Source organism: Cryptomeria japonica, chromosome 3 (genome assembly GCF_030272615.1).
Source record: "Cryptomeria japonica chromosome 3, Sugi_1.0, whole genome shotgun sequence".
NCBI lineage: Eukaryota > Viridiplantae > Streptophyta > Pinopsida > Cupressales > Cupressaceae > Cryptomeria > Cryptomeria japonica.
This window is the reverse complement of record NC_081407.1, coordinates 480,412,908-480,430,197: the sequence shown is the minus strand read 5'-3', so window position 1 is coordinate 480,430,197 and position 17,290 is coordinate 480,412,908. Positions and strand designations below refer to the sequence as shown.

General features: G+C 35.8%; 1 pseudogene; it reads right to left on the bottom strand.

Moving 5' to 3' along the window:
- Positions 1–15,963, bottom strand: part of LOC131045795 (DNA replication licensing factor MCM4-like) — a 39,263-nt pseudogene extending 23,300 nt beyond the window's left edge.
- Positions 15,964–17,290: the final 1,327 nt, after the last annotated feature.

The window sequence follows — 17,290 nt, the reverse complement described above, 5'->3', positions numbered from 1 at the left end:
TTAGATGTTTCCAGATCATCATAATCACTCTTACAAGAAGAAAACAAAGAAAAGTATTATGCCTCCAATACTTGCTCCTCTTAGTCAAGATAGACTTCCTCAAGTTACTCAGAGGGAATAATAATAAAAAACCAATTTAAAAGACACCACACAAAGAAAATTTCAATCATATCTCAAACAATTTAGTGATTGTTTTCAATATTCTTGTTTTGCTTGTTTACTCAGTGATAAAACTCTTTAGTAGTTTGGAGACAGGTGACTGACTCGGATTGGATGACCTGGTACTATTGACAGAAATATGACTTGGTTGATACTACTTAGGACACATAAATTGATCAGTCGATTACCCTAAGAATGGGACATTGATCAGTTTCAATCCATGAGGGTTCCAAAAGAACCAGATGTCACAAAAGTGAATAAAAGAGGTGCCTGTTTACTAGGTTTTCACCTTCTTGGCAAAGATCTTTTTTTTTTTACCAAGGTTCCTGTTTACCAGGTTTTCACCAAGGCATTTGATTTTTTTTTTTTCTTTTTTTGATTTTTTTGAGGACTTTTTAGCTATATAGGTTGTTGAAGCAGAGAATACTAAGTGAATAATTTATTCAAGTGAATGGTGTTGATTGGTTCATGGAGTTGTTCTCCTTTTGGTATTGAGAGTTGATAGGCACTAGAGCCAAAGACTGCAGTAACAATGTAGGGACCCAACCACATGGGTTCAAACTTCCCTTTGTTGTCTCGAAACTATTGATTTTTTAGGATTTTCTGTCCAAACAAGGTCACCAACCTGAAATTCTCTTTGTCGAACTTTCTTATTATAATCTCTAGAAATTCTCTTTTGGTAGGCTCTCAAATGATCAAACGTCACTTGCCGACATTCATCCAGCAACTCAAGTTCTTGCAACCTAGATATTATGTAGTCTTCATCAGTAACAAGAACCTATAAAGAAACTCTCAAAGAAGGTATTTCCACCTCAATAGGCAAGACAACTTTGGATCCATACACTAAAGAAAAAGGTTTATCCCTAGTAGGCATTGTGATACTTTTTCTATAAGCCCATAGTCCAGGATTGAGATACAGATGCCAATCCATTCGAGATTTGTTTACTGTTCTATGAAAGATAGTCAACATATTTTTGTTAGATGCTTCAACTTGTCCATTACCTTGAGGGTAGTATATGGATGACCAGTGCTGTTTAATTTTAAACTTTTCACAGAGCTCATCTAGATATTTGTTTTTAAACTACCCTCCATTATCAGTCACAATTGAAGAAAGTATCCCATACCTGCAAATGATATAGTTAAGGATGAACAGAGCTACTTGTTTACCTATTTCTTTGATTAGCGGAACCACTTCAACCCACTTAGTGAAGTAATCAGTGACAGTTTTGATAAACTTGTGTCCATTAGATGATGTGGGATAGATTTGGCCAATGAGGTCAAACGCCCATTGTTGAAAAGGCCAATGTGTGATGAAAGGTATTAGATCCTTTGCTAGAGCATGTATGAGATTTCCATTTAGCAAACACTTCTCACAAGTTTTAGCAAATTTTTAGCATCTTTTTCCATATCTGGCTAGTAGTATCTAGCCCTTATCAGTTTTCAAGCTAGAGTTAGACCGATTGAATGAGATCCACAAATACCTTCATGCACTTCAGATAATGCACAACGACACTCTTTAGTTTCTAGACACCTAAGTAAAATACTATCCAAACCTCACCTAAATAGATCATTAGTGATGATGACATATCATGAAGAATTTTGAATAAGGTTTCTTTTCTCATTACGGGTAAAATTAGTAGGGATAATTTGGTCTCACATGTAAGAGTAAATGTGGCTATAGCGAGATGAGTCATGTCCAATAATAGAACAAACCATCTGGGAGTTAGGGGAATCATAAGCAGGATAATGTAACTCTTCCACCAAGAATTCATAGGGGGACTCAGATTCTTGTAGCTGTGGTATAGACGCCAAGGTAGCCATAGCATCTGTTGCTTTATTTGCTGATCTAGGAATCTGCAGAAATGATACAAAGGTAAAGTATTTCTTGAGGTCATCGACCATTCCTTTATAGGGCATCATTTTCTCATACAGAGTGATATATATCATTGATTTGGTTGATAATCAGCTGAGAGTTTCCATATATGTGTAACTCAACAACCTTCCATTCAATAGCTAGCTTGATTCCATTTATCAAAGCTTCATATTATGTAATATTGTTTGTGCAAGGAAAGAGAATTGTGTAAGCCTTTGGGATTGAATGTCTTTAAGGAGTGATAAAAAATATTCCAACACCAGAACCTTGTTGAGTGAAAGACTCATCAAAGAACATTTTCCAAGATCGTTGAGTATGGTGCATGATGGATTCATCCAGAAATTCTATGTGCAAAGGTTGATTGTCTTCAAGCGGAGCATCAACAAGTTGATCTGCAATGACCTGTCCTTTGATAGCTTTGTGTTCTACATATTTAATATCAAATTCTATAAGAACCATGACCCATTTAGCCAATCTCCTTGTAAGTGTTGCTTTGCCGAGAAGATATTTGAGCGGATCAAGCTTAGTCACCAGCTTGATAGAATGTGCTAGCATGTAGTGTCTTAATTTATGTGATGCAAAGACCAATGCCAAACAAACTTTCTCTATGATAGTATAGTTCATCTCATAGGACACCAAGATCCTGCTGATATAATATATAGCTCTTTCCTTTTTATTCTCATCCTGTTGCGCCGAAAGTTCCCCCAGTAATGTATCAGTAGCTGATATGTAGAGAATCAATGGATTGCCTTGAATTGGTGGCATCAATATAGGTGGATTAGAAAGATATTTCACGATTTTCTTTAGATGTTGTTCACAATCTTTATCCCAGTTGTATATAACTCCTTTCCATAATGCCTTTATGAATGGTTGAGCCTTATCTGCTAGCTGAGAGATGAAGCATCTTATTTATTTGAGCCACCCTTGTAAACTTCTCACTTGACTGACATTCTTTGGAGGTGGCATTTTCATAATACCCTTAACTTTTTCTGGATCCACCTCAATTCCTTTCGGTGAAACAATATATCCTAGGAGCTTACCAGATGTAACCCCAAATGCACATTTCTTATGATTTAATCTAAGTTTGAATTTTTCCATCCTATCTAATATTGGACCTGGTTCTGATAGATGTGTTGATCTTTTTATAGATTTAACTAGAGTATCATCAACATAATGCTCCATGTTTTTATGCATCATATCATGAAAAAATGTTGTTATAGCTCTTTGATAAGTAGCACCTATGTTCTTTAAGCTGAAGGGCATTACATTCCAGCAGAAAGTTCCCCATGCACAGGTAAATGTTATTTTCTCTTGATCCTCAGGTGCAATTTTGATATGATTGTATCTAGAAAAACCATCCATCAAAGAGTATATTTTATAGACAACAATCATGTCTACTATCATGTCTATGTTGGGCAGTGGAAAATTATCCTTTGGACAAGCTTTGCTTAAATCTCCGAAATCTGTGCAAACACATATTGATTTGTCAAGTTTGGAAACAAGCACAATATTAGATATCCACTCTGCATAATCAATTGCTATGATGAATCTAGTTTTTATTAATTTTTCTAACTCAGCCTTAACAAGTAATGCAACATGAGGATGCATTTTTCAGAGTTTTTTCTTAACAGGTTTAACTCCAGGAGTGATAGAAAGATGATGCATTATGAGCTCAGGATCTAGACCCGACATATCAACATATGTCCATGCAAAATTGATCTTCTTTTCTATGAAGAAGTCAGCAAATTCTTTTAGTTCTCTGACTGACAAGGATTGAGCTACATGTATGGTGTGCTAAGCTTCTTTTGTACCAATGTTTACTGGTTGTGTAGGTTTAATGAGCACTGATGATTGCTCTTGAAAGTGATCAGGCAAAATGTCAAGTATCTCACCTTCAAGCGCCTCACAGAGGTTTTTACCATTAGGTACGTCCTTTATTTTTACTATTTTTGATTCTAACACCACCACAATGTGGTTTTCACCATCAGAACTCTTATTTTTCTTTTTTTGATTTTTACAACTAAGATACTTGACATTTGCTATTGTCATGTTCTCACTTTCTTCACTAGTGGAAGAGTCCATTCGTTCAATTGCATTAAGATAACATACTAATGTATAGTCATTGGCAAAGGTAGGTATATTCAAAGGTTGATCTTGGAGTGTATAGTCAATAAGCTCAGAATGTACCAGGGATAAAGATTTAATAGGTTTAAGGGAATTCACAGTATTGTCATCACAACCTCAGACTGACAAGTCAAGTTCTAGAAGACTACCTTGCATAAGCGTCTCGAAACCAGGAAGAGTTAGAACACGATTATCAAATTTTATGTTAGTATCTAGGGAACCTAACTCAACAGACCTACCACTAGCATAATCCTCTACTTCAAACTAGACTACATATCGTGGTTCGATAGAAACAGGTTTAGCAGACAAATTTTTGACATTCATGATGAAGTAGTAATAGTTTGGTGTCGAATAGGTAATGTCATAAATAGATCTTATTTCAGAGTGACCAGAGTCATAAGATGAAGCCTCTAACTCTTCTTCAAGTGGTTTAGTGAAAGCATGTATAGTATCAATATCTACATCTTTGATGTTGCAAGTTCCTTCATGATTTCGTTCAATGATCACTTGTATTTGGCATACTTGTTGACATAACCTTGATGACTCTGTTAGTCTCTGTCATCTTTTCCATTCATCTTTCTCTGGACTAATGAACAACCCTACTTCTATAGCCTCCAATTCTTCATTTGTAGTCCCATACCTGATTTTCTCTATCTCATTAGAAGGAGATATAGTAGGTGAAGAATTTTCTTGTGCTCTTTCTTCTTTTAGCTGCTTTTGATTATGGAAAAACAGGTTTTGAGGGGACCCAAAACCCCTTACAACAAGTTTTGGAGGGACCCAAAACCCTCATATTTTACCAGGATCTGGAACCCAAAGAAAAAAACTGCCAAAGAAGATTAACCAGGAAAACCAACAACCCACACAAAGCTAAGCCGACAAAAGCCAGCAAACACTACCAGGAAGAACCAGCCAAACACTTAAGATATAATCAATATAAATCAAGTTGGCTGCACCAACTAGGCTAAAGATTCAAACTATGATGAGGGTTAGCATGCACCCTCAACGAAACAACAGGGATGTTTCCGACTCCCTTGACCTAAGACAGAGACTTTAGACACCAAAAATCATGACTAGCCCATAACCAAAAACAACCACAATCTGGACTGGGCCCTTGAAAACTATCAGTAACTAGCCAGATAAGAAAAGACAAGGCAAATAAAACAAAATGTCTAAAGATAAATGGATTTTGAAAGGCTTCCCTAACCTTAAATCTATCTTTGGAAATGGCTCCCAGAACCACTTCAAAGGGTTTTTAAGTGGTACCCTCAACCACCTAGAAGTGAAACAGAGGCCCGATCTGGAAAGCATCCATCCAAACAAGCACCGCCACACTCTCCACCTCAATAGGAGAAGACAAAAAAGAGCTTGAGAGAAAAGATCCAGCAACCAAATTATCGCCAGCCTCAAGAGAAAGGTCCTCCAAACCAGGAGAAGAAGCACCAAAAATCCCCTTAACCACCCAAACACCAGGCAACCACTCCACCTCCATAGAAGGGCACAATGCCTCAGGAAGAGATCCACGAGACTGGGTAGTAAGAGAAAAAACCCTCAAAAGGAAAACAACAGTGGAAGCACAGAGGGCCTGTATAGAAGAAACAAAACCACCAAAAGTGTAACCAAACTCCAACAACAAAGAAATAACCCCCACCTTAATAGGGAGAGAACAAAGTTTCTTCAAAAGGACAGACCACACCAACTGCAGCCCAAAACCAGAATAACTTGTGCCCAGCAAAGCTGCCTCAGAACAAGAGCATCCAACTCCTTCCACGAAAGATATCTCCATCTCTATAGAAGATAAAACCTTCTTAACAGTAACATAGAGAGAAGAAGGGTGCCGAGAAACTACCCAAAACCTAGGCATTTCCACCTAAAGGGCATCAAAAGAGCTCCACAAATCCTAGCCTGAGAGGAGGAAAATAGAAAAAGAAGCACTACAAGCACAAAATCCTCTGACCCAATAGGGGAAAGGGAGAAAGGCAGGGACACAAGCCAAAGCAGAGCAAAACGGCCTAACAAGGCCAACCCAGGAGATAGGAGAGGAAGAGAGAGCCGCCAAAAGAAATCCCCACTGGCTCTGAGCCACTAAGCCCGTAGTAGCAACAACCCAAACAACGACCTCAACGAGAGACCCCAGAAGCCGATCCACCAGAAAGAGGGAGCGAAGGGGGCATCGCGAATCATCCAAGTCAAGCCAGGCAGCGATACCCATAGCCAAGGCTCCCAAGCAATCATCCTCATCATCATCTGATTCCTCCCCTCCCTCAACCACAACCAAAACCCTAGCTCTCGCACTCCCGCTCCCGCTTATCATATATTTAGTCTTCTTGTCTTTATATTTAGTTAGCTGTTGTTCATAGTCTTCTTCTCTTTTTAGTCTGATTTCCTCTATTTCCTTTTGTAGTTTAAAGCACACTATCTCTTGTGCTTCTCTATGATATCACTAGGTTCTTCAGGAGTTTCTTCAGTAGATGCATCTGATAAAGGTTTTGGACCCCATTCATACTCATTCGAGTCAGTTTATGAATTATATACTTGCATTCTTCCTGTGTATGTGACCGGAATGTTCACTGGTGGAAACAATTCTTTAATTCTTTCCATTTCTTCTATCATATCTTTTGGGATTTGTACTCCTTGCAGTGTCACTGCTGATATAGTTGGAACTTGATTACAAGCAACTTTTTCTCTCTTGATTACCAATTCTTCTTGTTCTTTTATACTCTTCCTGAGTTTGCTGAGTATTTACTTCCTATGATGTTGAAGGTAGTGTCTTTTTCCTCCAGTTAGACTGATGATGAGAAGTAGGTTTTTGATCTAATGAATCCTCTAAATGGTATCCAAGTCTAGATTTATCATTTTTAGACTTAGCTTGTAGCTGAATAGATTCAACAATACCTTCTTGATACTTTCCCATAGGACCAGTACCTGAATATCCCATGCGTTGAATCATCTTATAGCCTAGACCATATTTTTCAGGGGAAATCACACAGTGTTGCACTTCTTTGAAAAGCCATTTGAGAACAACCTCCTCTTCTATTTCATCTACAAGGGAAGTAGAGGACTGTACAAAAATACCATCATAAATAACATTTGGAGTTGATCTTTCATCTTCAATTTCTTTTCTAAGTCTTTCATCAAAGTTTCTAAGCTTTCAACTACAGAGGCTACTCTATTATGAGGAACAAAGGTATTGGTATACTGTTTCAATGTACTACAAGTGTAACTTGTATCAATAGGAATACTAACTTCAACTCCATTATAAGGAAATTTCCAGCACTGATGATATGTAGATGACACTGCTTGCATTTCGTGAATCCAGGGCAAGCCCAACAAGATGTTGTATCAAAGAGGAAGGTCAAGTACCTGAAAAAATAACATCTCTATCCATAGGTCCTACCCTTAGGGACAATAGTACCATACCTTTAGAGGTTCTCTCTTCTTCATCATAAGCTTTGATTGTCATTTTCTTTGTTGGATCAATGACATTTTTTGAAAATCCCAACTTATTAGTAAATTGTAAGTACAAATATTCAACCCAACGCCTCCATCTATCAAAACATGTTTGACTCGGTGTTTATGGATCATAGCTTTGATGTGTAATGGATGATTATGTAGGTGATTAAGTGAATTGTCATCTCCTTCAGAGAAGGTGAGGTAATGAGGCAAAGTCAGATGACCCACCATAGATTGAAACCGATCTACGTCTAAATCTTTGGGTACATTAATAGTGAGAAAAGCTTGGTCCAGGATCTCTCTATGAGTAGAAGAGATCTTAAGCAGTTCAAAAATGGAGATTTTAGTGGTGGTTTATTTTAATTGTTCAATAATGTTTTAACTAGGAGAGGATGATGAAGCTAATTGCTTAGATTTAGCCGTGATCGTATTTGGTTGTTTGTTTGAAGAAGTCGGTAGGTTTGATGTTGTTTGATCAATAGTTGAGGAACTAGCTCTTTTTAGAGTAACCTTCTTTTGAGTGCGGTTACAACATTTGCAGTCTGCGTTTTATGTTGTTTATCTTTGACTATGGTCACATTACAATACTCAGATTGTGAAGATTCAATCATGTTGATCACATGGTCATTGTTGGCGTAGGTGTAATTGACTTTGGCACCTCCCTTGGATTTTGAGGAATCACCTTGTTCATAAGAAGGCAAGGGATTTTTAAAAGATTTATGATTAGTGTTAGTTGTGTGATTTCCAACAACAATTTTTCCAGCATTGACGACGTCTTGAATCTCATGTTTGAGTTTCATGCAGTTGTTTGTTATATGACCCTTGTTTCGATGATATTCACAGTATTTGTTTTTCCTCTACCATTTGGGTTTAACTTCTAAATCATATGATCTAGAATTGTTTGGCAATGTGATCAGATCATTCACCAATAGAGTCTTAAGAGTTGATTCATATGATTCCTCCAAAGGAGTGAAATCACGTTTAGGCTTTGAAAGCCAAGGTTTCTCTTTAAACCACTCTTTTGATTTCTTTGGAGGATTTTCCACTGCAGTTTCAGCTGCTTTGAGGGCTTGTGTGTGGCTAGCCAGATTAAATATTGTGGGCTTTGATTTTGGTTTAATAGTGTCTACCACTCCATCATTAACAATATTTCTGTTGTTATCTTTGTTGTATTTCCAACATTTTTTCTTTTCTTTGGAACTAGAGCCTTGTTGTGTTTCTTTCCAAAGTGATATATCTCCTTTCTTTATAAGCACATCTTCCATTCTGAGAGAACTATCTACCATTTTGTTGAATGAAGGGTACACTTGCATTTGGATATTATATTTCAATTCATGGATTAGGTTACTAACAAAAATGTCCATCTTCTTAGAATCTAGAATAGGCCATGAATATCTAGAGAACATCTTTCTCAAACATTGAAGGAAAGTGAGAAAAGGTTCTCCTATTTTCTATTTGGTATTACAAAGCTTGATCATAGTGACTGGATGATGACTATTATAGGAGTATTGTTGGAGAAATGATTTGACTAATTCCTCAAAAGATTTAATTTCCATAGGTAGGCTTGAAAACCATTCCATAGCTTCTCCTCCTAAACTCCCCGGGAAAAGGTGCATGAGATATGTCTGTTCGTGCATGAACTCCATACATAAAACACAAAATTATCTAACATGGTCTTGAGGATCTTCATTACCATCATATTTGTCAAACTTAGGAATCTATACTCTTGAAGGAAATGGAGGCATGTAAAGGTTCTTGTCAAATGGAAACGGGCAGATTGTGTCTAAAGAATATTGCATAGATGATTTATCCTTTTTTTCATTTATTTGATTTCAGTCTGTAATGCTTGTAATTTTTTGTTTACTAGCACTAATGGTATCTATTCCTATTTAGTGATAAGGGTTTCAATGTTATAATCAGCATGAATTTTAGCGCCTTGTTTAGCTAGCTCTAGAAATTGTTCTTCTATTTCTCTAGCAATGATGATTTTCATCATTTTTCAGAAATATTTATCATTTTGATAGCTATGTATAACAACTTCTATAGGTTTAGAAGCTTCAGACTCAATAGATGAGGAATCACTATCATTAGCATGGGTGCTAATATTGTCATGAGTATCATGTTTAGTAGCTTTTTTTTTTCTCTTTTCTCCAGACATGGTGGGAGATAAAAGTTGATAAAAAATTGGTATATTTGATGATGAAGGTTTATTAGAGATGGGGTCCTCTACGAAGAATGGATTATCTTTTAATGAAAAGGATGATCCTTTACCTTTGGTAGCTTTCTTGTGAGAACTTCTGGTTTGAGTAGGCATTTATAACTAATGTGACCGAGAGCTAGATGTGATGCAGAAGTCAAGATCAAATTGAAGCTAGTTGTTCGTTTGATGTAGTGATTTGAGAGAAGTGACTAAGACTCAGTCTGGTTTTAGGAACAATCTATCTTGTATAAGACGTGATCTAAGTAACTTGGTTTGATTTAGTTTGATAAGTAGTTGATTGAACTAGCTAAAAGATGATCGACAAAATCACGCAACACATCAACAAGGGTACACTATCGAGATTGTTTATGCTCAAGATTATAATGACCATATTTACGCTCGTTGTAGATTGACTAGGCAAATATGATAGTTTTGGAAAAGTATTGAAACAGACAAGTTTTTGGACTGACAAAATCATGAATTTGTACACCAGAGTTTTTAGACCCAGATGACAATTCGACAGTTCCTAGACCACACAGACAGTTTCTCATATGAGTTATTGCCTATACTCACACAATATTTTAGTGTTCTCTAGATGACAATCTGATGAGGATAATTATTTTTTATATGACTATTTGCTAAAAGTTAGATGATAATTTTCTAGGAACATAACGACAATTTTGAGGACCCGGACGATAATTCTGATAGGACCAGATGATAAACTGATAAGACCAATGAAGACTCGTACGACAACTCGTATATAGCCAAATGATAATTTGGTAGACTCGTACGACAGAGGACTAGACATAGACTAGTTTTTGATATGGATAGAGTTTTGATGATTGATAGAGACTAGTTTTTCACCCAGACAAAGTTTTGATCATTGAGTTTTTGATTGTTTTCTCTAGTTTTAGTGTTTCAGTTTTAGTTTTAGGGATGGAAACACAGTAAACACGCAAGATGTATAATGACTTCAAGCACAACATGCTAACCCTACATAATTTGGCTTAGAGAAGAAAAACTTTGCTTGCTGACTCAGGTACACACCCATTAGCTAATCAGAATACAACCATTGAGTCTCACGCAATGGATTCTCAACGCCATATTAGCTGACTCCAAACACTAATGGGGACATGAAATGACAAGTATCTTGGGAGAGTTACTATTTCTCTTGCACAAAGATTATCCCCCTTTCGGAGGTGAATCAGGTAGCCTCTATCTTATAGTTCTTAATCAGGAATTTTGTTTGAAATTACCCCTTGAAGTCACGCAAGCATGATTGAGGCCTATAGCTCGACAAGGTACCGAAATAAGCTATATTCATGTAAACATGATTGAGACCGCGAGGCCCTACAAAATGCTCGATATGAGAGATCTCAAAGAGAAAACTCAAATAATCCCGTCCTCTGAGACTTTAATCAACAGAGGCCTATTTATTATAGTGAGTTGGAATGCTCAGGTTGAGCTATAATCACTTGGGTTGTTCTCACAAGGTGATTAATTTTTCTTACTACTTCAGGCCTGCTAAAGGTACACAAATCTCAAACTTAGAAAAGCTTCGAGGGTCTAGATTTCTGATTATCCGTGCAGACAAGAGCATAATCTCCTACCTCTTAGATTTTTCTTAAAACACAAAAGACAAATTTGTTCATTAACCAGATAGCAATTTAAGTGCCTAAAAAATGAATTTAAAGAATACATGAAGTTCACTTGAATCTCCTCAGGCAACCTGCAAAAATAATGAATCAATAGTCATATTGTTTTGGTGCGACAAGCATGTTCTTCAACAAACATTCTGCAAAAACTAGTTAGGTTGTCAAAATTTCTCAGTTAGACAGAAAACAAGCCAGGGTTAGCATTAGTACCATAAAAATTCAATAAGAAAAACCCTAAAATTGCAATCTATTTTAATCCCAAAAACCAGAATATCGTATGATAATTCTCACGAAGCAGTACAATAATTCACGATGGATCATACGAACCTTGCAAATTTTCATTCGAGTCTCTGTGAAAACTCATACAATTTTTTCTAGTAACTGTACAAAAAAAAAAAGAGCTGATCTGTAAGGCCGGAAGATGAAGTCTCGATCCCCACGGTGGGCACCACAAATTGCGTGTGTGAAAAGTGGAATAAGTCTCCAAGTTGTAAGACACAACACTTCAATTAAGTCATTGCATGCATGGTTAGACAGATATAATCATGAATATAAAAACTATAACAAATCGACCTATTGCCTTCTAAAAGATGCGAGTATAGACTTTCTCTCATATTTATCTAAGCAATACCGATGACTAGACTACACCAATATGAAGGATTTAATCTATACGAGCACAAGAATTAAACTAAATGGATGCAAGATTAAGCTAGATATGAATATTAAACTAGATATGCAAGATTAAGCTAGATGAATGAATATTAAACTAGATAGATGCAAGATTAAGCTAGATGAATTCAAGCAATCATAATTAAACTAAATATGCAAAAAGATAAACTAAGATGCAATAATCTCAAAGCACAATATCTCCAATGACTCCAGAGCAAAAACTGCACAATAACAATAAATCTCGAGGGTGTTTTGAATGAGAGATGAAGGCTGAATTTATAGAGACTCAAAAGAGAGACCAACGGTCAAGATCAATTAGCAATGAGCAGTTGAGATTCCTCAAGAAAAAGCACAATTGAAATAATTTTGAGATCAGATTAAGTTAACTTTGAGATAGATTCCAATTATAGCCTGATTGAATGTATTCAAATTATAAGTTTGAGTTTGCATTAGAGATAAATTTAGTTGATTCCGTGCACTTGAGATAAAAATAGGCGATTCCATGAACTTTCCTTCAATTTGCTCAAGATTTTTATTTAGAAAAAGGCTTTTCAATTTAACTGAACCTCTTTCCTCAAGAAAAGCTTTGAGTTTTATTTTTAGAGAAAATGATTAATTCAATTTAATTGCTTTTCTGATTTCTCAAGTTATCTCAATTTTAGAAAAAGAAACATCTTAAGTTTGATTTCTTCTCTCAATTTAATTCTTTTCTTTTGTTTTCAATTTAACTCGTTCTTTTGCAGATTAATTCCTCTTTTTTTGATTCATCTCTTTTTGTAAATTATTTCATCTTTTTGTGATAAATCTCTTTTTGTAAATTAATTCCATTTTTTTTTTATGATTAAATGTCTCCTTTTTTTCATGATTAAATGGTAAATTTATTTATTAAATAAATATGCTAGGATATTTAATTAGATAAATAGGATAATTGATCAAATTGATTTACTTGGAATGATTTAATTAATTAAATAAATATTTAATTAATATAGAGTGATTAAATTGTCATGTAACATTAATGAATGAAAAATTAATTAATTAGGTGCTCAAGGTTGATTTAATTGCCTTTGGTTAGGACCTTGGTGATGTTGTCGAGACTAGGGGCCCATGGTTTAGGTGACCATTTTTAGGGTATTACAGTGTGAACCGTTGGGATTGGCACAAGCTAAAAATAATGTCCTTGCAGTAAGAGATGCTATGATCCCAACCTTTGCAATTGACATTGTTTGTTGTTTCATAACCTCATGTAACATGCTACGAGCATTATCTGACATCTTGTCAAACTCGTCTATGAAACAAATACCACTATCACTCAATACCAATGCTCCACTTTCTAGAATGTTTTCATCAGTTTAAGCATCCTTTGATACATAAGCAGTCAAACCAACTACAGATCTTCCACAACCACTTTTCTAAATGTCTCGAGGAGCCAAATTATGCACAATTGAAGTACTGTGTTTTTTTACATTGAGTGGGTAAGGCTTTTTGGGGCAGAAAATTTGTATTAGCTTTCATAGATTCCATAGGCATACATCTTCTTCACAAGATTGCCTAACTTGTATGGGATTGAGCATATAAATCTCTCTTTCATAGAGTTTGACCAAAAATTTTATGGTTCTTACATTTTTTTTATGTCAATTTTTGTCATCAGATTGTACAACCACACTTTGCATTCCTTCCAACTTTAACATTTTGTTACAAGAGAAAGTACCCAATGATGTACTATAGAGCATAAACAATTATAGTCAAATTAGTTATTAAAGAAAGATTCATACAATGAGATGGTGTTGAGAATATATTTATGTAGGGTGCCTTATAGTAGTTCTCCCTATTCAACGCTATCTTGTAGGGTGCCTTAAGGTTATGACCGAATAAGGTTCCGATTTTACAAATTTGTAATGTCCCCTAGGGTAAATGAGTAAGTAAGGTTCCGATTTTAGATGTTGATCAGATTTTAGAAGCAAAAGCCTTTAACCTCTATTGATTTGCAACTGCAAAATAGAATCAAAAGATACTAATAATTATATTAAGGGTTTCTCATATAAACAAGTATAGTCAAATTAGTTATTTAAGAAAGATTCATACAATGAGATAGTGGTGAAAATTTATTTATGTAGGGTGCCTTATAGTAGTTCTCCCTATTCAACGCTATCTTGTAGGGTGCTTATAGTAGCTCTCCCTATTAAACTCTTAAGTCCTTGCTGGAAAAGTACTCATTAGATTTTGGTCAAAAGATAAACTCATCCAAATCCAAGGTATACATCCTTAACTCTAATTGTCTTGTAAAATATAATATTACTAGGGTCCTACGCTTCCAATGATATAATTACCTTGTAAACACTTTGGCATTCCTTTCTTCATGCTTCAAAATAAACCTTTAGACTATCTAAAAGTCATTCAAAGCTTACAAAGTGGGATCTCTAATCAGAAAGGCAAATGGTTATCAATGGCATCTAGAATACAAATGATAAAATCAGCTCTTGACACCATTCCCAATTTTTACATGGTTGTTTTGAAAGCTCCTAAATCAGTAGTCTCAAAATTAGAGAGTTATCAGAAATTTCATTTGGAAAGTAAATCTAGATAAAAAAATAAAAATCCATCTAATCTCATTAGAAAACATGAGTTTAGATAAGTGTAAAGGTGGATTGGGTATTCACAACATCTCAATAATAAATTTAGCTCTAGGTACAAAATTGGTTTAGCACATGTAAAATAAGTCTCATACCAAATTGTGTAAATTTATGCAAAGGAAATACCTTTATTCTTCTAATCCAAGAAATAAGTTTATAGTTTCTAATCCTTAATTTTATTATTATTATTTATTATTAAATTATTAATTTATATTTCAAAGTAAGGACATTATAGTCCGCCCTTCCCAAATTTGCTTGTCCTCAAGAAATGTTGATTTTAATTTTCTCAAACAAAGGTGAGAAACATGACACATCTATGACCTTCATATCCCCTTTGGTCCACTCTTGTTATTCTCATATTCTAGATTAACTAAAAATATAGAGCCAAACACAGAGCATACACTTGAAAATACAAAGCATAGACATGGATATATGAAGACACATAACATACACATGAATATACGCATTGTTAGACCCTTCTTATTGGTTAGAATGCATTCATTATTGTATTGCTTGGAAATAACATATTACAAATATGCAAGTATAGGTGGTATTGAAAAACCACCAGAGTTCTGCCACCCCCCCAAAAAAAACCCAAAACCACCCTCAAAACCACCATCCCAACAAAAACAAAACCCTACTACATGCAAAATTGGCCTACCAAAACTACTAACAAAAATCCCCACGTACATATATAATTGTGGAGAAAATAGACATAGAACAAAAAGATACAAACACATAACACAAACTCCATCGGCCATGGCAGGATTAACCCAGAAGCAACCTATACTCTGACTCCTCATAGAATTTTGAGAGTCGCTTCATTTCTTGGGAAGTCTATGGTCTCAGATGCAACTCTCGACCCACCTCTTCTCATGCCACTTCATGAAGAACCCCTAAAACCTCATCACATTGCTTCAACCTTTTGAAAGTTTTGAATGCATGCCACCCACAAAAAGCAAGAGCTTTGCATCTTGCCTTCAAATCATCATCAACCCATCAAGTGAGTGGTAGCGGTGTCACTTGACTAGCCACCCCTACCTCAGAACAATGCCCACCATTGGAACCACACGAGAACACATACTATCCAGGTTTAACAGATACCTTTGAGTCAATTAAAACTCTCATGACATTTTTCACCTTGTCCACCTCAGCCTCAAGCTGGAAACCCCAGGCTGCAATCAATGAATATGCCTCCATGTTCATCCTATAGTGATGACTTACATGGACAATTTCCTCTCCCAACAACATCTTCACAACCTCGTACAGGTGCTCATCCTTAAACAAAAAGAAACCTTTTAGCCTCCTGTCCATGAATCATCCAAGAAATGGGATCAATTTCTTGTCAGTATGGAAGGAGAAATTGGCTTCCATGCTACGTAAGGCACCCAAGACAACTCTGTATATAGTATGATACCAAGAAAATGGCACTCCAACAACACTCCACCCAATCCACTCAATCTTTAAACACCTCACACTCAATTATGACAGGCATCCACCGTCGGCATTTATCACAATCTCTACCATCATTCCTCTGAATGTTCTAGTTCATCTGCACAATTCGTCCGTACATGCCGACATTAAAGCCATCTAAATATTATCCATTCAGTGTGTACAACAAGGCAATATCTTTTCTTATCAGCATTCTTGATTACCACAAGGTAATAACGCAAGACAATTCATTCAAATGTATTAGAGACAGTTCACATCATTTAATTCTTTTCGGGCCGATCCACATATGTGCATTGTCCCATTAAAGGTTTTGATGTCATTTCACAAACCTACTTTATTCCTCCTTTCGAAATGGCAGCCTTTTCGCCAATTCTGAATTGGTAGTTGATGCCCTTCATGAAATAGCGCCTAGTTCGCTATTTTACATCCTTCATATTTAGACTACATGAAACAATAAAAGATTCACCATTTCACATCCTTTGTTTTTTGACTCTTGTGAAATCGACATTCGATGATGTTGATGTATGTGCAATGATATTTTCATCGAACTGGCATCTCCATATCATTGCAATTGTGATGAACCACTTAAATATCCTACGAAGTTGATGTATGTGTGACAATTTTTTCGTTGTAATTACCAATGTTTTGTGTTGATTGTGCATCACAAGGGTAACGAAATTTTCATCTATATTCCAATGAAAATCGCTCACATTTTTTCACGACATCATCTGTTGACAATTGGTTGAGACTTTGACGAAAATAGGAATGTCAAACAAGCGACTAAATTTTGTTGGGTATTTCGTCCATAATCTGATGATTGTTCGTTGAAATTTGAACAAACACATGCCAAAAATTGGTGTCAAATACAGTAGTGTTTTAATCTGGGTTCTAGCACTGAAGTGTTTTTCAACACTTCCCTTTGTAGAGTCACCAGATGTTGTGACCTAATAACACATCACCCCATTCCAAATGGGGACCCCCCTACATTTTTGGCCCACTTGGTCTTTTGGTTGTGGTCTTTTGGGTCTTTTAGCGATAGTCTCTTCAATCTTCCTAAGTTTGCAAGTGTTTTGAC